The sequence below is a fragment of the Mus musculus genome, chromosome 7 (assembly GCF_000001635.26).
Source record: "Mus musculus strain C57BL/6J chromosome 7, GRCm38.p6 C57BL/6J".
NCBI classification, from domain to species: domain Eukaryota; kingdom Metazoa; phylum Chordata; class Mammalia; order Rodentia; family Muridae; genus Mus; species Mus musculus.
Genome location: NC_000073.6, coordinates 49,428,610 through 49,450,365, shown reverse-complemented (window position 1 = coordinate 49,450,365; position 21,756 = coordinate 49,428,610). Strand labels below are relative to the sequence as shown.

Genomic DNA, 21,756 nt, shown 5'->3' with positions numbered 1-21,756 from the left:
GTGTTGCTGGATCTTTTCCTGGGCAGAGCCACAGACCGGCTTATGAAACTACCTACACCACCAGCTTGCCATAGGGTCTCCTTGGCTCGGCCCTCCCTCCTGGGGGGTGTCTCATGGATATCTGGAGGCACACCGCTCATCATATAGTTAAATGGTATTCCTGTCGCCCTTTTACAAGAAAGGAAACAGACCAGGCAGGGCTGTTTATGACTGTGTTCTTTCAGCTAAAATCGAATACCTGGGAATTGAACCCAGGTCTCCTGACACAGTACTCTCAGAAACACCACAGCAGTGACATCTATTTATTTGGTTGGTTTTGGTTGTTGTTAAAGGCACAGCCTCATGCATCCCAGACTAGCCTTAAATTCGCTCGATAGCTGAGGCTGACCTGCCTCTATCTTCCAAGTGTGTGTGCGGCTGGGGAGTGAACTTGGTGCACGCTAAGCAAACTCTCTACAACTTGAGCTCCATCTCCAGCACAGCACCTCCTTTTAAAGAAACACAAACCTCAGTCTCTAATGCCCAGAGTGTTTTTCAGGCATTGCCTTTCCTCATGCCTTACACACGATGATCTCCATGATGAGGGCAGCCACGCCCTCAGCAGGAAGCAGCTGTACCACAGGAGTCCCCTCTGCCTAACAAAAGTAAGATTTCAAGTCAAGGACCACTTTTCCTAGTAAAACTGCCTTTCCCTTTATTTGGGATCTTATCAGAAGTGGAATGAAATGACGCTCATCCATCCATCCATCCATCCACCCACTTGCCCACACCTTCCCTTCTACCTAATCATCAGTCCTCCCGTTCCCCCTGCCACCCCTATCCACTCACCCACTCATCTTTGCTCCTACCCGCCCACCATCCGTACACTCAACATGTGCATGCCAACAGTCACTTATTTATCAAGCATGTCACACACACCAAATGCTGTTCCAGACAGTTGGGGGCACATGTCCACCACAAAACAGAGATCTTCTGCCTTTATGAACTTCATATTTTAGAGAAAGGAAACAGAAAATAATTCATCAACACACCAGAAAAATAAGTGCTAAAGAAAGGTAAGGCTGATTTGTAAGAGAGGGGATTAGCTGCAGGCTATGGAGGTCTCTGAGATGGAGGCCAGCTTTGCCTACACAGTGAGTTCCCGGGTTACACAGCGAGACCCTGGGTTTTAATAAAAAGGAATGAAGACAAACTATTTCTACTATTTCTCTGGAGTCTTTTCAGCTGTGCTCACATTAAAATCCCAGTGAGTCTTTAAGAAGCCTCCTGAGGTCAAGCCGTGGCCATCTTTGTCCCACGGGGAGCCACATGCTTAGCTTTGCCCCTCACACGCTAAGTCCTTACTGTTCTGTGTAGTAACGCACAGGATATTTCTTTATTCTCTCATATCCTCCCTCGTGTTTACTAATGGAGAAAGCTGTCTGGGACAAGGTATTGTCAACCTTGTTAACTCAGCAATGCTGGTGTCCTAGGAAAACAAGCCCAGAGGATGGAGGGAGGGGTGGGCTTTCTAAAGGAAGAGAGCTACTCTAATAACTAACAGCTCTTGCCTTCTTTTCTCATGTATATGGGCCTTGCCCTTCCTTACAGCAAAGGAATGTGTTGGGGAGGAGGGGGTAGGAGAAAAGCATTGAAGAATGTTCTGGGCTTCCTATCCCCCACAGTGCACATGGGCCACTGTTGGGAAGGGACTTGCTTTTCACAGCCCACAGATGAGTCTCTTTATCCTTTTCAAGGTATATTGCACCCAGCCCGCGTATAAGTGAGCCATTTAATAAGTGTTTATTAAAGACATTTAAAAACATGACCACAAATGGTTCAAAGAATTGGTGAGAGTCATATAGGCTTGTGAGCAATGCAGGTTGAAGAAACACTATTAAATGAAAAAAATTATTTTTATACTAAATCTATCCCTTTGTCCCATATCATACTGGCTTCGAAAGTCATCTGATGGCTACTCTGGGCGCTCAGTCTGCTTGTGTCTTGAAGGGTCTGGAGTACATTGCTGAGAGTGGCCAGGTCAGCAGCACTGCCTAGTGTTGATGAGCACACTTAAGTTTAAAATGAGCACATCATGAGTCACTCGGCTGCTTGTGAACGTGCATGTGTATACGAAGATGGACAGTACCGAGATACTATCTGTCTGCCTGCCTGTGTGTGTGTGTGTGTGTGTGTGTGTGTGTGTGTGTGTGCATGTGTGTTCTGGCACGTGCATGCTTGGAAACAACTTTCTGGACTTGATTCTTCCCTTACACCATGTAGGTTCTAGGGATCCAGCTAACCTCTGCACGTCCAGCACCCTCACCTTCTGAGCCATCTCGCCCCGCCCCCTACTCTATTGTGTACAATGAACTCTGATATAATCTACTCTAGTGTGATGTTTTAGTTTTTTGTTTGTTTGTCTGTTTGTTTTCGAGACAGGGTTTCTCTGTGTAGCCCTGGCTGTCCTGGAGCTCACTCTGTAGACCAGGCTGGCCTCCCACTTAGAAATTCTCCTGCCTCTGCCTCCCAAGTGCTGGGATTAAAGGCGTGTGCCACCATGTCTGGCCTAGTGTGATGTTTTAAATGCTAACAGCAGGACTATGGAGTAGGTCAGTGGATGAAGGGCTTGCCTCCCACCCCCAGAGCCCACTTACAGTCCTCAGCATGGAGATATTCCCTTGTAACCTCAGGGATTGTGAGGTAGAGACACTGGATCCCTGGGGCTCTGGCTTGCTGTCCTGGTCTACTTGGTGTGTTCCAGGTCAGTGACAGATAGTGCCTCAGAAAACCACCAAGTGGACAGTGACATCTGAGAAACTACACCTGAGGTTGCCTTCTGTTCTAGACACACACACACACACACACACACACGCTATGATGACAAAGGCCTTTATGGATCTTCCTGACCAGTGTCAGTCTGGGCACCTCAGTTCTAAAAGACCAATTTCCATAGTCTAACTGACAAACCACTAAGTAAAGAGAAAGTCTCCTTCGAAACATCATGATGCCTTTGAAGAGAAGGAAAACCTTTGGGTTTGTTTTGGCAAGTAGCCTCAGCCTTCTCTGACAGGAACCCAAGTGCTCTAAATGAAAGCACTGTGATGCAAACCCTCAGCCCCTTTCCCTCTCTCCTCCAGCAAAGGCGAGATGCCGCCCAGGACTCTACTGTTCCTGGGTTTCCATCAGGGGCCAACCCGGAGTCAACCGTTGGTGGTCTATTCCTGAAGCCAACGGGCACAAAGACAGAGTGTATTCCAGGATGGCTGACCCCAGCTCCTGTCATTGCTATGGTGACTTGAAACCTGGCTGAGGGAAATTTCCTGTCTCAATCTTCTCCAAAGCTGTTGGGGAATAGATCTGATACTCGGGCCTGGGAAACTGTTTGCAATTTCCTATAATTTGTCAAGGTGTCAATCTTGAACATTCAGGTTCCTGAGGGTAATTGAAACCAGTTGAGTTATCCTAAGTGTAGGTTTTTCAAAACAGCTTCGGTTAGTATCATTATAGTCCTCTGAGCTACTACATGGGCATGTGGGTGTGGCTCTGGTCAGTGGCTCTGCAGGAAGACTCTAGAGCTGGCTGACGGAGCCTTCTCTACATTGCTAAACAACTAATCCATCATCATCATCACCACCACCACCACCACCATCACCACCACCACCACCATCATTATAATTAATTTTCGCTTTTTAAAAGCCAGGTTTCACGCCATCCAGATCGATCTCAAACTCATTGCGTTACTGAGGATAGCCCTGGGCTCCTGATCTTCCTGTTTCCACCTCACACGATCGGGATGACAGATGAACACTGACATCATCTGGCTTCAGTGTCTAGTACCAAGGAAGAGACAGGAAGACACTTTTTTTGCTGGCAGCTTCTTGAGGAGCATCTTTAAAGAAAAGAAAAAAGGCAGGCACAACGATGGCCATGGAGGTCAGGCACTGGCCTGGGCTGGGGTGGGAGGATCTTGGCTCTGGATACACACATGTCCACAATTCCAAAGGCTCCTAGATGGTCTGGTCTGGAATGCATATTTCGATCCTCGGAGCCTAAATTCTGTAAGCTGCTTTGTAATGCATAGCCTTCCCAAATCTTGATACCATTCTTCATTTTTTTTTCAGAAATGCAAAAAGGCAAGCTTTTCTGTCCTATATGAGACACTAATTATTCCCCAGCATCCCTCAATGTATGGAACAACTATGTTGGGTCCTTTTAAATATGCGACAAGATAATCATTTCTCTTCAATGGCTTATTTTTAGATAAAACCCTGTGAAACTATGGGTAACAAGGTCATTTGTTTTTAAACACACACACACACACACACACACACACGTATACACACACACACGTACACACACACATACAAACACACACACACACACACACACACACACACACACACAAAATATATATAAGAAACTAAGGAAGCATCATTCCACTTCCATCTTTGCTCCGAGGAGGTTCAAAGAAGGAATCTCTCAAATGCCACTCCTGCTGCAAAGAACTGGGAAGCCAAATGAAAAAGTCTGGCTTATGTTTCATTTATAACTTTAAAAACCAGAATCAAGTCTTCAAACCTGCATCTGTCCATTGGTCCATCTCCAGTTTTATTGTGCTTTCTCCTCCCAGACCCCCTGAATCCTGTACATCAAAAGACTTGTCATCCATGAAATTATTTTTTTAAGTTTTATTTATTATTATATATAAGTACACTGTAGCTGTTTTCAGACACACCAGAAGAGGGCGTCAGATCTCATTACAGATGGTTGTGAGCCACCATGTGGTTGCTGGGAATTGAACTCAGGACCTTTGGAAGAGCAGTCAGTGCTCTTAACCACTGAGCCATCTCTCCAGCCCCCATACATGAAAATTTAAATCCTCCCAATTATATGGATGAAGAGAAGAGACCTGGTGGCATTTAAAGGAAGTATGTGTGTGTGTATATATGTGTATATGTGTGTGTATGTGTGTATATGTGTGTGTTTATGTGTGTATATGTGTGTGTATGCGTGTATATGTATGTGTATGTGTGTGTGTGTGTGTGTGTGTGTGTATATGTGTGTGTGTGTTTAAGCTACCAGCAGAAAAACAAATGACCTTGTTACCCATAGTTTTACAGGGTTTTATCTAAAAATAAGCCATTGAAGAGAAATGATTACCTTATCGCATATATAAAAGGATCCAACATAGTTGTTCCGTATATTGAAGGCATTTAACTGTGGCATTTAAAGGAAGCTATCCGATTCCTATAATACCTCTTCTTTTCCTGTCTTGAAACAGGGTCTCAGTTATCTTAGGCTAGCCCAAACATACTACGTAGTCAAGGGTGACCCTGAACTTCTGATCCTCCTTGCCTCTCCCTCCAGAATGCTAGGATTTCAGATATGAACCACATGCCTGGTTTATGTAGCACTGGGTACTGAACCCAGGGCTTCATCTCATAGGTAAGTATTCTACCAACTGTTACTCCAGGTCAGGAAGATACCGTTAAAAAATAGGAGGCACCTTTTTTTTTTTTATCCTTTGAAACCATGGTACCCTGAAAACACCTTCTTTCTCTATTCAACTTATTCAAAACCCCATGGAAAATCCTTCTGCTTTAATTGATCAAGCCATTTCTCTACCTTGTACCATATATGGTCACAACAAAGTACAAAACTGGCTGTGGAAAAGCTGCTCCTGCTTCCAAGGGTGGATGAGATTTCACAGAGAGACGAGAAACTCTTTATAGGGGACAACCCCATTCCTCAGGAGATCACTGTCCACAGCCAGGCAGCTTTTTGGCAGAGAGGAGCTGCTGTGTACTGTGGTGGACGCAGCCTTCTACCACTGTTAGGCAAAGATCTTTTCCAAGGCTCCTCACCCTAGCACACCAGCCTTTTGTGCTTTGTCCTGGAGTAAAGGGAGGCTGCCCACAGAAGGAGCCTCCAGACCAGAGTTAAACAAAGATAGGTACTTCCCTGGGAGCCAGGCAACTGGCAGGAACGAGAAGGAGGAGGAGGAGGAGGAGGAGGAGGAGGAGGAGTTGTTGTTCCTGGTCAGGGAGGCTTGGAACATGTAGGGTAAACACTGGTCAAACTGTTTTCCTGCCTACAGGACTCCTCAAAGCCCCACTGGCACTGGGACTATCCAAAAGCTAATGAAAGTGTGTCTTTCCTAAAGGTATTTTTTGCCACAAACATAATTTTATGAAATGGTTTAAGAAAAAGGTCTATTATTGTTAAAGACTGACTAATGGGTGGTGGGGGGCCCAAATGGGATATACAGCCCAAATCAGAAAAAGTATCCAAAGCTAACCAACACTCACAGTGGCAGCCAGGCAAGGGAGGCAGAAGGTGGGAGTGGAGGGGCAGCTGCCTCTACCTGGGATTGCGCTGTGATCTGTCACCAGAACAAGGCTGTCACAAAAGCCTACAGAAGGCAGTACCAACTCAGGAGTAGCATTTAGAACAGGGAAGCTAGGGCTCCCTTCCACTACACAGGGTAGACAACACTAAAACAGGGAAAGCAACATCCCAGAAGGCTTAGAAAGTGTTCTTAGAGAAGGCCATGTTGCTCTCCCCCCAAAAGAGGATCTGAGCCTCGCTGGAGTAATGGTACCTCCAGCACCTCACACTCAGAAACATGGTGTTGAACACGAAATCCCTGCAGGTTCCCACCCTGTCTGCCAGAATATCTGGTGACAGTCCCTCCCACAAAGCTGCATCTGTAAGCAGCTCCTAAGTGGCTCGGCACACACTGAAGTTTAGCGGTGGCCCAAGTCTGTGCTCGGCAACCTCAGCTCTCCAAGGACCAGGAGTAGAATGAAGACCCGCTAACCCCAAGGTTGTCCCCTCCCCTACCTGCTCCCCTGCTCACCCCAGATTTTTGCCTAATGGCCCTGAGCCCCAATGAACAACAACAAAAGGCAAAGAAATACCCTTCAGAGCAGGCTAACAACACAGAGAATTAAGGTCCCATTACAGTAGTAGGTGTTCAGAGAACACCTAGGAACAGCCAAGGGTGGCAAGGCTGGCTGTGCCTGCAGCTACTACCATGGAAGAGGAGAGCAGTCAGCCTAAGTTTATATCTCTGCTCCATGTCTCCATGTAGTTCTCTCTTCATAGGTGTTTATTCGACAAAAGGTTTCCATGGTACGTCCATATACATACATACATATATTGAAATGTGTAATAGTCAACATTTATGGAGCATTTTCTTCTGCTGGCTTTTTAATCTTCATTATGAAGCTATTGTGGCAGCTAACAACTGTCCCATTTTACCAGTGGGCACACTGAGGCTCAGGGACAGACAAAAGGATCCAAGGTGAGATCAGAGGTTGCTAACTTCATTGCCGAGACCACAGGCTTGCTTCAGTGGCACTTTCTGTCCTCCTCAACTTGAGGTAAGATACAAACAAGCCTGAGTTCGTGCTCATGAGATGGCTCAGTTGGCACTTGAGGCCAAGCCTGACCTGTATTTGATCCTTGGAACCCACAAGGTGGAAGGAGAGAACCAACTTTTGAAACCAGTCTTCTAACCTACACATGCCCACACATACATAACAGAAATATATGTTAAGAAAACAAACGAACTTGGGCCCTTCTTCTGGTCTGAGACACAGGTTTCTGAGACTACAGCATCATCTGCTAACTTTTAAGGCCTTCCCTTAGGAAAGCCAGTCTCCACCCCCCCAACCCCCCGCCCCTTGCAGGAGGTTCATTTTAAAACTGAGAATGTCAAACAGTTTCGTAATAATTTAAGTATGGTTTTTGTTCTTCAGAATTTAGGATGCTGGCAAGATGTAATCTCTCTGATGTTATTATTTTTTTTCCTGTCAATCAAACTCAGAAGCCAACCAAAGAACTAGCAAATTGTATTCCTCAGGGGGGTGTCATGCAGAAAGCAAGCGCTGAATTGGACCATTATTCACTATCTGTGATCACGTTAGACCAAATGTGCAGGAGCCAGAGAAAAAAAGCAGTCATTTATCCTCATTCTGCCAAGTATGCAGACACTTGGTATCGGATAGATCAAATAATCTCAGGGCTTCATGAATGTCACTGATCCACACAGCGCTGCCAGACTTCTGAGCCCTTTTCCTGACAGTTGTCTTCTTAATGAAAAAACAGATTTCTTTTTTAGAAAAGAAAGCATCTGTGGTGGTAGAAAACACCCCCAGACGCTGCTCAGCGACTTGACTCCGGCTTGACTCCGAGTCAGGCAGGATGTGATTCCTCCAGGTGTCTGCTCTGGTTTCTGCAGTGGGCCTGCCCCCCACCCCCTCGCACCGCACTTCCCCCCCCAAGCTGGCAGTGGAATAGGTGTTTGAAGTAAAGTACTCACTTGGTGACTCTGTAAGGCTGAGGTGTCTTTTGGGAGCATCTTTTTCTACTCCATGGTACCCAGGCCGCACAGCACTCACCAGGTGGGCCTAAGTCCAGCTTTCCAGCTTAGAAGTCATCTTGAGTGACTTCACCTGGTGCAGCTCCTGCTTGCTCATACGTTAAAAGCCCCGATGACTACCACTGGAGTGCCCAATACTTCGCTAAGTTCTTAAATAATTTCACTTCACGAATTCACCTAAAATCATGAATTCTCAGCTGGGAAGATGGCTTAGTCAGTACAATCTTTGATCTATAGGCAAGGAGAACCTAAATTTAATACCCACATGAAAAAGAGGCAGGCATTGTGTGTTCACCTATAACCCCAGCCCTGGGAAAGAACACAAGAACTCTCAAAGGCTCACTGGCCAGCCAGCCGAGATGAACTGGTAAGAACCAGGCCATTGAGAGACCCTCAAAACAAACAAGGTGAACTACTTGAGGACAAAACCGGAGACTGACCTCTGGCCTCTGAACCCTGGCCTCTACATACATGTACATGCACACACAAATAAAACAAACAACAAGACAACTCATTATTTCATACAAGTACCTTACGAAATGAGTTGGCTGCAGCTTCAATATAAGCACCTTGCCTTAAGTCCTAGCTGGTATGAGGCTGAGTAAGAACTGGGTAAGAACCCGAACCCTGAAGTCAATGCTCTTCTTAGCAGACTCCCCTCACCAGCAACAGTGAGCACAGCTCTCTGCCTTCTCACAGTGAGCAAAACGGTGTTGCAGAATGGAAATACTTCTGTATACGCAGGAACACACACATACACACACACACACACACACGCACATACACACACACACACGCACATATACACACATGCATGCAAACATACAAACACACACATGCACGCACACATACATACATATATATGCATGCACACACACATACATACACACATGCATGAAACACACACATATACATACATACATACATGTGAATGTACACACACACACATACACACACCTTCACCCTCCATCAGTGTCAAGCTTTCTTGACATTAGCAGAGTGGAGTTATATCCTGTTTCAGTGCCATTACTGTCAGTTATAAGCTGAGCAAGGCCAGGAGGCATCCTAGATCCTCTCTTCAGTCGTCAGTACCATTGTGCATCCAGGGCTAACTACAGATGCCCGACAAGCCTCTCTTTGTTCCTCCTCTCAGCCAGCACCCACACGCTTGGGCCACCTTACCAGGCTTGCTGGAGGCGGCTCAGGTAGTGCACAGCTCACTGTCTGGTGTGATGACTCAGTCACTCTTGGCAGCATCTGGTTTGTTCTGGTGAGAATCTCAAAACCTTTCTCCAAGAATGAGGGTGCGCAACGATGAATAGAGCTTCTAGCCACAGCGGGGAAACCTGGAGATCCAATCTCAGACCGGGCTGTAGCTTTCCAGACTTTACATGTAACTGAGCTTCTTGCATGCTGTTCTAGAGGGGCTTTGCCAACCCAACTGATGGATTCTGGATTTTAGGCAACCAGGGATACGATTGCAGCTCCAGGTAATTTGGCCGTCTGCCCTTGGAATCCTAGGGCAATCACGGGCACGGTGCTTGTTCCTTGCCGTCGCCCAATCCCATCCCAGGCCATCCCATCCTAGGCTTGTGCCTTTTAATTCTCAATCTTCTTTTGTTCCAGGTGCTGAGGCTCAGAACAATGAATCTATAGTTTAAACCTTCACCGGGCTCAGCTCTCAGCAAAGTGACAGACACAGAGACTGAGCAGTTGGAACCTGGTCAAAGGGAGTGGGTCACCATGGCTTTGTCTTGGCCCTGCATTCCCCTACCTCTGTCTGCTGGGTCCTGGGAGACAATGCACCCTCTCCACCATTCTACTCTGCCTTTCCTGGGTCCGAGGACAATAATGACCGGGAACTGAAATCCCCACGTCCAGCATCTCAAACCACTCTTCCTTCCTCTTGCTCACCTCGGGCATCCTGACTCAGTGGTAGAATGCTGACGTACGCAGGTGTGACCACAGACAGAGCGACCTCAGTTTGGGAATGAGTGAGGATCAAAAACTCATCTAAGCTATTAACAGTAACTTTCTGTCTCCTTCATGAAGTTTTGGGGAATCTATTCTTCATAAAGCAGTAAAAAGAAAATCAGATGCACAAGAACAAAATATACAGATTCTGTACTTAATCAGGGTAAGAATCGGTCAGCCAAACGTATTCCCGACACTAATCACAACCAGGGATTCCAGGGGTCTCTCTGTTCCATCCAAGCATAATGAAAAATGGGACGTATTACTCAAGTGGAACGTTCGTCCCCAAGTACCAAGCACACGCCTTTCATTCAGCTGCACGGACTGAATTTATTTCCACAATGAGGAAACCTTACAATATGAACTTCCAGTATCCTCGGGGGCGGGGGGGGGGGGAGCTAGTAGACTTGGCTCTCTCATACTTTCCTAAATGTGCCTCAGTAGCCAGGGAGACGCAGATGGTTCCAAATAATATCCAACCGACCCTTGACTCAGTCAATCTTGGTTGACAGTCCTCTAGTTCCAGCGAAGTGGCTGAACTCTCTGTGCCTAAAGGAGTGACAGGGACCTATCAGCCCTTTTATCCTCCCAACTTGGGAATTAAAAGGGAAAATGAAGGTGAGAAAGATACCCTGGCACCAGTCCCACACTAGGGCAGTCTGGCCTGACCATGCCATTCTCCTCCTGCAGAGGGCACTGTGGAGTGAGTCTTCTGGAGGAGGGCTGTTGAATCCTTGTTATCACACAACTGGAGAATGCAAGCCCAGCTCTGTCCAATGTGGAGGTGACATATCTCAGGCTCACTGTCACTTGTAAAAACTAACAGACCCATGGGACAAAGCTATGAAGTGAGGGGGACATGGGGTAAGAAGAGGACCAGAGCCGTTTCTGGAAAGAGGGTGAGGAGATTAGGTGGGGGAGTCACCTCTGCTGGAGGAACTCCTTGACAAGCCATGTGGGCCAGCTGCTCAGACCCCAGGGAACGGCCACTACGTGACACACACGGCGGCGAGAGAAGACACAAGGAGGGAAACATAAACCACACGCTGTCGTAGGACAAGATGCTCTCTGCGAGTCAATACTTTGCAGAACTCTAGGAGGTCAGCTTCCCTGTTCAGGGTGGTAGGGTAGAATACAGACAACCTCCACATTGGCAAGATGAGGAAGCAGCCTGTAGCATCCTTCCAGACTGTTCCATCAGCTCTCCAGAGGTCAGGCAGGTCCTGTCAAGTACCTAGGTGTCTCGGTGGCAGGTCAGAGCAGCTGCTGCTCGCACAGCTGGGACTCGCCCTCAACACGTCACCGTCCTCTTCCGGCTCTTAACCACTCTCCTAGTGATGGTCCCGGCTGAGGCATACGCTTGCCCTCTCTTCTCTGCTCATCACAGGGCAGTGCCATTTGTAATTAATACTAGCCTCGCATACATGTAGCCCATTCCTCAAGAAGTCAGGAAGTCAAACCAGGCCCACTGTCTGCCTTTATAAAAGAGATACAACCACGCTTATTCATCCACAGGTTTCTATAAGAGAAAGTGCCAGGATGTGGTTGGAAGTGGCGGGCTGCTGGGATATTCCTGACTGGGGAAGGCACCCCCCACCTCTTTAAAAAAAAAAAATCAACAGGAAACAGGAAAGGCAGAAAATTGAGGCCTTTCTATGTTCTTAATAAAGCCTCAAACACAAAAATACACAATGTACCAGGCAATGCCTCCCTTTCATTGAAAACAAGATCCAATTAGGCATCCTAAATGTTTTTCAAGTGATTCCTGGCCTGGATCTGTTACATAAAACAGGGCCCCAGTGATTCAAACCTGCTGTCAATACAGAGGTGGGGAAAGAAAAATGCTAGCTATTCTGCAGCTGTCCAGCCAGCATCCTGGAGGAGCTGCTCTCTCGACAACCCCACGCACAGAAAGAAGCCTGCTTCCCAGAGTGGGAGCTAAACCAAATAAACCCGGCGGGGATCTGCTTAGGAGGAGACTCTTCAAACGGCAGCCAGGAATGCACGCGCTCCCTTGGACAACTCAGATTACACGGCCTGCCCTCGCCTTGAGTAAAACTGCGCCGAAGGTCTGTTGAATCTAGTTTTTCTCTGGGTTGCCAGTAAGTTCCCCTCTCATGGAAGTAAGTGTGTGGTTGAATGTACCGGGTGTATGAAGTGTGGGCCCTTGCAGGGTGTTTGACGGGGCACAGAAGGGACTAGGAGCAGTGTGGGTCCCTGGGACATTTAAAAATAGTTTTATGTTTTTATTAGCGTATTTTAATTATAAAATCATAATTAGTTTCATATGTATTATATACATTATGAGTATGAGTGCTTTGTCTGCATGTATGTCCATGTACCATGTGTCTGTCTACTCAACAACCCCACACACAGGAAGAAGTCTGCTTCTTTTTGTTATGTAATATTACATAATTCGTATAATATCTTATATAACATATATAATATATTATATAGAATATATGAAACTAATTATGATGTATAATATAATCATAATTTATATTATACATTATATAATTTGTATTGTATACATATAATATCTTATATAACATGTATAATATATACATATATACACATATGCATGTATATTCGTACATGCATGTATATATTCATATAATATATATATATAGATCCATTTACAGAGCTTGGAAATGCATAAATATGGATCAGGTGAAGATGTTCAGTGCCACACAGTTATCACTCTGTCTTATTCTCATAAAGTAAGGTAGGGTGTCTCATTGTGCCAGGAGCTAGGCTGGCACCAGCAAGTCCTAGCAATACTGCCTCTGCCTCCCATAACACCAGACTTTCTAGAGTATGGCCATGCCAGCTTTTTTACTTGGGTACTGGAGATTCAAACTCAGGGAGGGGCTCATGCTTGTACAGCAAGGGTCTTACCCTGAGCCATCTCCCCAGATGCTGCAACATTCACTGTCCATGCTTTCTGTTGTCCCCTCCTAGTGACCTTCTTTTTCCAAGCCCACAAGAACATGTTCCCAAGGGTGTGTGTGTGCGTGTAAATCTTCAGTTAAACTAAAGGGGTGTTTTCACGATGACGGTCATTGGAATATACTCATTTGTATATCCATTGATGGAAACACTCATTTAAAGCACATCTGCACCAGGGTACGAGGACATACGGATCAGAAGAGAGCAGGCCTCCTGGAAGTGAAAAGAGGGAGTCAGGCGTCCTAACATACTCCATTTAAAAGTCTCTCTCTTTCAGTCATGAAATGTTTTAGTCCTAAGCAGCACAGATTTTTAAAGTCCAATTGTATTTAAGTGGAATGTAAATATTTGCTCAAAGCCGTGGCTGTTTGAAAGCAGGCAGTCTTTTCCAAGCTATTCAGAAGCACACAAGGGTCACCCATCTCTCCCCGCACCCCAACACACACACTGACTCTGGGAGGGAAGAGACAGATGCATCCCTAAGATTCCAGACATAAATTCCAGGCTTATTTCTTTCCTATTTCAGAAACACTGGTCCAAAGCGCACCTCACTTTCGACAGTTTGCTGATCTTTACCTAGCGGGAGAGAACTGAGGAACTAACAGATCCCAGGGTACAATGCGAGCACCCATGGAGCTCCCGAGTGACGCCCTCCCACCCACCCACCCCCTGTCAGAATCACTTCAGTGACAGTGGAAGCTCTGTTCAGGACACCTGCCTTGATGAGACTCCTGGGGACTTCCTGGGATCTAGCCAGCCCAGGGTTTTGTCACCACACTGGAGCAGGGAGCACCATCCCTTCTGGTGGGAGGCAGCCAGTGTTTCTACCCCTGCTGAACTACAGGCATCTCATCCCTGAGCGGTCTGTGAGGGCCACCATATCCTCCGCTGTCCACGACAGGGTCGGAAATCATCAAGAGGTCTCGGCAATGCGCCAAGGTGAACCACGAGGGAGCCACAGAATCCCCCTTCAACACCTGTCCTCCCGGTTCTTCCAAAAGGACAGGCAAGCTCTCAGCCTCACAGAACCCAAGAGTCCAGAGCCAGCAGCTATGGTTCAGTCAGCCATTGTGCCTTGTTCACACATCTCCAAAGGACTTCTATTTCCTCCCATCTGGCCTGAGAGCTTTGATATATTCTCTCAACTTCTTCCTAGTTAATTCTCCTTTTAGTTCTGACCTCACTTCTTCCAGGGTGATGTTTGGACTCCTTTAGAGTTAGACAGGATGCTCCATACAGAACTCAATAATGATATTCCTCATAGAGTTCTCTGGTCTCTAACCAGACCTCATGTTCACTGGAGCAGAGCTACTAGGCTCAGCGCAGTATGCTGTCTCCATGCTGCAAGCACAGGATCGGAATACCCTGTCATCTATACTTCATGGGCATTGCTAGACACATAATAAGCACAGCACTGGGCACACACTGGCAAGTTGGGAACCTTACAACCAAGAGAGGGTGGCAATTGTCTTCAGCTTACAAATCTTTCCTGATCCCTTACCTTGCCTTTAAGGAAATCAAGATTATACATACATACATACATACATACATACATACATACATACATGTTGACAAAATGAAGTTATAGAATCCAGAGACCAGGATTGCATGTTACTTCAGGATAAAAGAGCATGTGATGGTAGAACAAATGGCGATCTTACAATGAACTCGGATGATCTTGGGCTGGGATGTAGCATGTACAAGGAGCTAAAATCAATTCCTACTAACACACACACACACACACACACACACACACACACACACACACACACACAACAAAGTGCCCCCTCAGACCCCTAAACAAAGGAATTCTGCCCCCTAGAGTTGGTATTTGTTTTCTAAAATCACATTGATTAGAAAACAAGTAGACACGGGGATGGCACCCCGTAACCCTGACCTTTGGGAGATGCAGGAAGATCTATAGTTGTAAGCTCCCAGGCTGCACGAATGTGGCTCCCCCACCCCAACCCCAGTTCCCACCCTCACTTTCCTTTCCTTGAATGTCTGGCCGGACTGTTAGGGCCACCACCCAACATTTGTAGTTTTCTTATCAGTTGCCGCTCCATCAACTTGGATAGTCTCTGACATTATCTTTCTTCAACTAACACATCTTGTTCAAACTGGCTCAATAGGGGGATGGAAAGATATCTCATGGGTTAACAGTTCTACCTAAGGATTTAGGTTTGATTCTCAGCATTCATATGGTGGCTCACAACTGTATGTAACTCCAGACCCAGGGTATCCAATGTCTTCTTCTGGCCTTTACAGGCACTAAGCATGCAGGCTAAATACCCATGTACATTTTATATTAAAAACTGGCTTGCAAGCACAGAAAGCCTTGTTCAGATCTCAACTCCAGGCCTTGCCAGTCATATGATTAGGTAGATGGTTCAACCACTCTGACCTTGAGCTTGTCTTTAAAGCAGAGGATATAACTGGTACTTGCTGGTATGGACAGGATGGATACAGTGAGGCCAAAAGCATCCCTCCCAGGCACCTAAGACTGACTCAGTAATGAGGACAGCCTCTGTTACTGTCATAGCTGCCCTGTGTCCAGTCCACAACCTTGAAAGCAGGACCTCAAGCTATTTATGAGACATGTACTGTTGTTTCATGGCTAGGCAGTGGGGAGGCAGGAAGAAAGAAGAGAAGGAGGAAGAGAACAGAGACACGAAGTGTCTTAGGGTTTTATTGCTGTAAAGAGACACCATAACCAAAGCAATTCTTATAATGGAAGACATTTAATTGGGGCTGGCCTATAGATTCAGAGGTTCAGTCCATTATCATATGGTGGGAAGCATGGCAGCATGCTGGAGAAGGAGCTGAGAGTTCTACATCTGGATCCACAGGCAGTCAAGAGGAGACTATCTTCTGCAGACAGCCAGGAGGAGGCTCTGATTGCACACTAGGCAAAGCTTAGGCATGAGAAACCTCAAAGCCTACCCTGACAGTGACACATTTCCTCCTAATGGTGCCATACCTCCTAATGGTGCCACTCCCCATGAAACACATGAGTCCATGGGGGCCATTCCTATTTGAACCACCACAGGGAAAAGGAAAAAAATGGAGGGGGAGGGGAAGATGAGCAAGAAGGAAAGGAAGAGAATGAGCAGAGAGGGAAGAGGAAGGAGAGAGGGAAGGGAGAGCAATGTAGAGGAGAAAAGGAGAAGGAAGAAGAGGAGGAGCCGGAGGAAGGGGAGAGGACAGGAGAGCAAGCAGGGGGCAGGAGGACAAGGAGGGAGGAAGAGCAGGGCAGGAGGAAGAGTTGTGGGAGGAGGATTGCTTCCTTGAAGTCCCCACTTTGCATTCTTTCATCTTCAAAAAGAAGTGAGAGAAGAAAAAGACCAGCTCAAAGCTATTCCTAAAGAAACGTGTTTTCCAAGAGAAAACCCACAGGACCCTCAACCGCAAACCACAGAAAGCCATGTGCTGTTCAACAGCCAGGAACCTCCCGATGACCCCAGAACTCTGCTGCCCGAGGACAGAGAGGGTGGGCTCTATGCATCAGCTCCCCTGGCTGCTGAAAGCTAGGCTTTGTGCCTCTCTGGATGGAGGGCCAAAGAACAGCGCCTTGGCCCTTGCTCATGCCTGGGTCAGCTCTCGATGCTGTGAATTTTGAGGGAATGTCAGCTACCTGCTCAGAGTTCCACCTGTTGCTGGACCATCTGTGACTGGGAGGGAATGTTTTCCTACTCCGGAAACCATGCTCTACTCTAAGCTACTCCATCTTGTATAAAACAACGGCTTCTCAGGCTGTACATTGCCCTAGGAGACTCCATTTTACAAGTGTCCTTTGCCTCCATTTTGAGGGATGAGGATGACTGCAAACCCTGAGGGCACCTAGAACCTGAACCTTTTGATAGGTACCATCCACCCAGCACAGACTGACATACTGATAGACGATGAACTCCTGGGGATAGAAAGGGAGCCACCCTGTAAGATTATTGGGGTGAATTGAGACGATAAGGGACCATGGCCATAAACAGCTGTCACTGAAACCACTAAACAGTATGAGTTTATGGCTATTTGATAAATTCTAACGAACACCGTGGAAGACACAAACGTGTCCATCTATGTGTCTGGTATATTACACTCGGGATACTATTCCTTCAGAATTGAGTTAAAGTTAAAAAGATACAGGGAAAGAAGATCAAAAAAACCTTTGCCGTCCTTGAGGCCAAAGCAACCGTCTTCAACATAGGGAAACTGAGAGCTAGCGCAGGGGAGGCGCTTGGACAGCAAGCCCACAGGGAAGGAGAACTGGGTCAGTAGGCCTGCTTTGCTACACTCAGAACAAGAAGCTGTCTGTCCTCAAACCGCACTATGAGGTGGGACTCGCCACCATAACAAAAGTCACATATCTAAAGGGTATGTTCACACAGAACAGTGTACAGCACCACAGGTTCGTTTGCAAACATCTTTATCAAAGCACAAAGAAAGTCCACAGCCCCTTGAAATCCCTCTCTGCTCCCTGACCCAGCCTCAGCAAGGTCGTGACCCAGCCTCAGCAAGGTCGTGACCCAGCCTCAGCAAGGTCGTGACCCAGCCTCAGCAAGGTCGTGACCCAGCCTCAGCAAGGTCGTGACCCAGCCTCAGCAAGGTCGTGACCCAGCCTCAGCAAGGTCGTGACCCAGCCTCAGCAAGGTCGTGACCCAGCCTCAGCAAGGTCGTGACCCAGCCTCAGCGAAGTCATGTTCTGTCTCCAGGGACTCACCTCTTCTGGGCATTTCATAAAACATGAGCCTAAAAAAACCAAGTTTTCATCTTTGCACTTATTCATCCATGCCTGCATTCAGTACACAATTACTAAACATTTACTCTCAGCACTAGACGACTCTGGATGCTGGGACTCTCAACGCTGAGTGTGAGGGTGTCATCAATAAAGTTCACCCTTGAGAACTGCACAGAGAAGTTTCAACCCCCACTCCCAAACCACACAGTGTCTTACATACATTTATGATTTTGGCTGGCCTCTTCCATTAGCTGTCATGGGCTGGAGGCTGGATCCAGATGTTAATCAAATAATTGCCCAGCTAGAAAGCCAAGTTGCAAGTGTAGTCCCTGGAACTGGAGTTGGAGTTACAAATGATTATGAGCCACCATGTTGGTGCTGGGAACCAAACTCGGGTTTTCTCTAAGAGCAACAAGTGCCCTTAACCACTGAGCCAAATCTCTAGTGCCATTAAAAGCCATTTCAAATGACAGACTTCAGAGGCACACTTTCTAACTGCCCACCAAACTATTAGCTGGAGCTGTGCTGGTCAACACTGGAAGCGCCAGCCCTACATGGTCATTGAAGAAATTAACACATTGTGAATTTATACAGTAGTTGCCATCTGAAGACTTGAGTTCAATTCCTGGGACCTGCATGATGGAAGGAGGGAACTGACTCCTGCAAGTTTGACCTCTGACCTCCACATGTGTGCTGTAGCATGCATACACCCCTGACCCTCACATACCACATCCTGAAACACACAAATAAATAAATGCAATTAAAAGAATAATGAGCCGGGCATGGTGGCGCACGCCTTTAATCCCAGCACTCGGGAGGCAGAGGCAGGCGGATTTCTGAGTTCGAGGCCAGCCTGGTCTACAGAGTGAGTTCCAGGATAGCCAGGGCTATAAAGAGAAACCCTGTCTCGAAAAACCAAAAAAAAAGAAAAAAAAAAGATTAATGATTAAAAAAAAACAACCCAGCTTCTTGGGGCTGGAAAAATGGCTCAGTGGCAAAGAGTGCTTATTCTAAAAGCCTGAGGATCTGAGTTCAAATCCCTAGAGCTCACGTAAAAAGTTGGGCATGGCTACACCTGCACCTGCAGTCCCAGCACTGGGATAGGGGAGCCAGAGTCATAAGAGACTGGAGGATTTGCTGGCTACCAGCCTAGCTCTAGGTTCAGTGAAAAGCTGCTCTAACAGCATAAGGCAGAGGGAGACAGAGCCACGGCCGACACCCTTTTCTGTCTTCCACACGTGTGCACACCCCATGCAATCTCTTACCCTATTTCAGGGACAGCTGGTGGCAAGTATGTCAGACCATGTGCACCTCTGCCAAAAGTTCTGCTTGGCAGGGCTAGCAGAGGGCACAGGGGCATCTGCAGATTCCAGACACTGGCTGTCTGAGAGCACTGCTTTTCCAGGGTAACACCGCTCCCTCCTGGTACCGAAGAGCACATGCACAGATGGAGAAGGGGCACAAGGCAGGTTTCAAGACAAGGAGGGAGGGGTGAGCTGCGAGTTTCCGTGCTGCCCCAGCCTCACCACAGGCCCCGAAGCTCTCTGCTTAGCTAAGCCATTCAAAAAGCAAGTGTGCCAAAGCGCCTGGAGACACTTCAAGGAAGCTGGCCTGCACCTTGGCTGTTTGATGGGTTTTGGACACTTCAAGGAAGCTGGCCTGCACCTTGGCTGTTTGATGGGTTTCATGCCAGAAGGTGATCCAGGGCCTCTCTAATAAGACCAAACTGTTCTGATCAGTGTACAGTAAGCAGCGGACATCTCTGTTGCCTGTTGAACAACACACCGAGGCCAGAGCCTCTCAGTAGAGACCCCAGGTTCAGGCTGCTCCCACCCCTTTCCATGCACAGGGTAATCAGTTTATCTCTGGTGCCTTTCATCTACTCAAATCCGGTCACCAACTCCCAGGAACAACCCAGAAGGGCTTTCCAAATTGTGGGTCTGGGCTTGTTAGGATGATCAGAGGACCGGCATTTGGGAGTGATGAGAAAAATCAGAGGAAAAATAAATAAATAAAATTACACTTGAAGAAAGATCATCTGCTAACCAAAGAACCCTTTGTTCTAAAGCAAGGCAGAACAATTATCACCTGTAACCATTCTTAGTGAAGTCCTTCTAACTTAAAACTCCACAGAAAGCATCTTCTTTACACATCTGTTTTAGCTATTTCACACACGCGCGCGCACACACACACACACACACACACACACACACACACACATGCACACACAGCGAATTGGGGGAGGGGGAGAGTAGAGGGAGGGGAAGAGGATGAACCAAATACATGTGCCTCTCTTGCTTGCTTTTCTCAATCAATATTTTCATCTCAAATTCCCCCTTCATGGCAAACTGTTATTGGGAGATTTCAACAATCAATAAATTGCATTTCTGAGATTCCACAAGCAAAATTATCGAGTGGTGGCAGGAGTCCATTTGCCAGGAATGTCCTCTGGGGACAGGCCATTCTGTTTCTAGATCCCTATTTTATTTCTAAAGTTTTTTTTTTTAATTATATATTGGCATATAGGTATGTGCCTGGGATAACAATCCCCTGGAAGGTGGAGTAGTTTCAGAAGTTAGAAGCTGCCTGACATGGGTACGGGATTTGAACTTTGGTCTCTTGAAAGAGCAGCATTAGCTCTTAACTGCTAAGCCATCTCTCTAGCCTCTACACCCCTGCTCTTAAAAATATCCTTTACTCTGGTTTAGTCAGGATGGCTGAGGCAGAGCCTGAAAGTCTGAGACAGCTTCAGATTTTGGGCCAAAGGCAAGAAGATGAGAGTAAAGGCCTGGGGTTTTCAGCTTAGCTGCTGTGGTTTCTTTGCCCCTCCCCCCACCCTGGTTCCCTTTTGACTCCTGTGCACTTGATTTTTACTGATTTGAGCAAATATATGCTCAGAGCTGGTTCTCTTCTCGTGTTCATTGCAAGGCAAAGGTACTTGAAGTTCAGAGTGTTTGATGTCGCAAAATCATGCTGCCTTTATGTAGAGATGCTGGGACCCATCCCTAGGGGGTTGTGAAACCAAGACGGATGATCACCTGCCAGCTACTATGTGAGAGACAGCAGGGATATGGGGGATATGGAGGCCAAGGATCATGTCTGCCAAACAGGCAGAAGCAGAGTGCCACTTTCAGCACACGCCTCTGTGTCTTCTCATTGGCTGAGGCTTCTACCATGCAGCAGCCTATGGGTCTATGGTCACACCTCTGTGCCTTCTCATTGGCTGATGCTTCTGCCATGCAGCAGCCTATGGTCACGCCTCTGTGCCTTCTCATTGGCTGATGCTTCTGCCATGCAGCAGCCTATGGGTCAATGGTAGTAACCGAGGACACTCTGGCCTCTTAGTTCTGCCTCTCTCCCAGAGTTGTTGGAAATCCTGCATTAGGAGCTGAGCGCATTCATCTTGACAAGTGAAATCAGTGCCTACTGACTTGTGTCTGGCTTATTTGTTGTGTTGGATTAGGAAGATAGTTCCCAGTCTTCACTCTCTCGGTCGCACGCCCTCCTCCTCAGCATGGCTCAGAAGCTACCCTCATCAATGTGGGCAAGCCAGCATAAGAAGACAAGCCATGATGTCCCTTTCAGAGGTTAGGTCCCAGTGGGCCTTATACATCCCAACCATTTATCCCAGAACTCATCTGAACACCATAAAAACAGTCAGAAAGGAGCCGCTGGCAGAAAGATCATGCAGGGATCACCGGGTCATCTTGGCAATGGCTGTTCTAGATGACCC

At 47.0% G+C, this 21,756-nt stretch overlaps 1 protein-coding gene and 1 long non-coding RNA gene across 24 annotated transcripts in view; one reads left to right on the top strand and one right to left on the bottom strand.

The window, feature by feature from the left end:
• Positions 1-21,756, bottom strand: part of Nav2 (neuron navigator 2) — a 651,028-nt gene that overhangs the window by 159,725 nt on the left and 469,547 nt on the right. The window lies entirely within an intron of this gene.
• Positions 12,060-16,633, top strand: Gm51447. Its single transcript, XR_003946638.1, has 2 exons — positions 12,060-12,411; positions 13,818-16,633. It is a non-coding gene; the product is annotated as a predicted gene, 51447 (long non-coding RNA).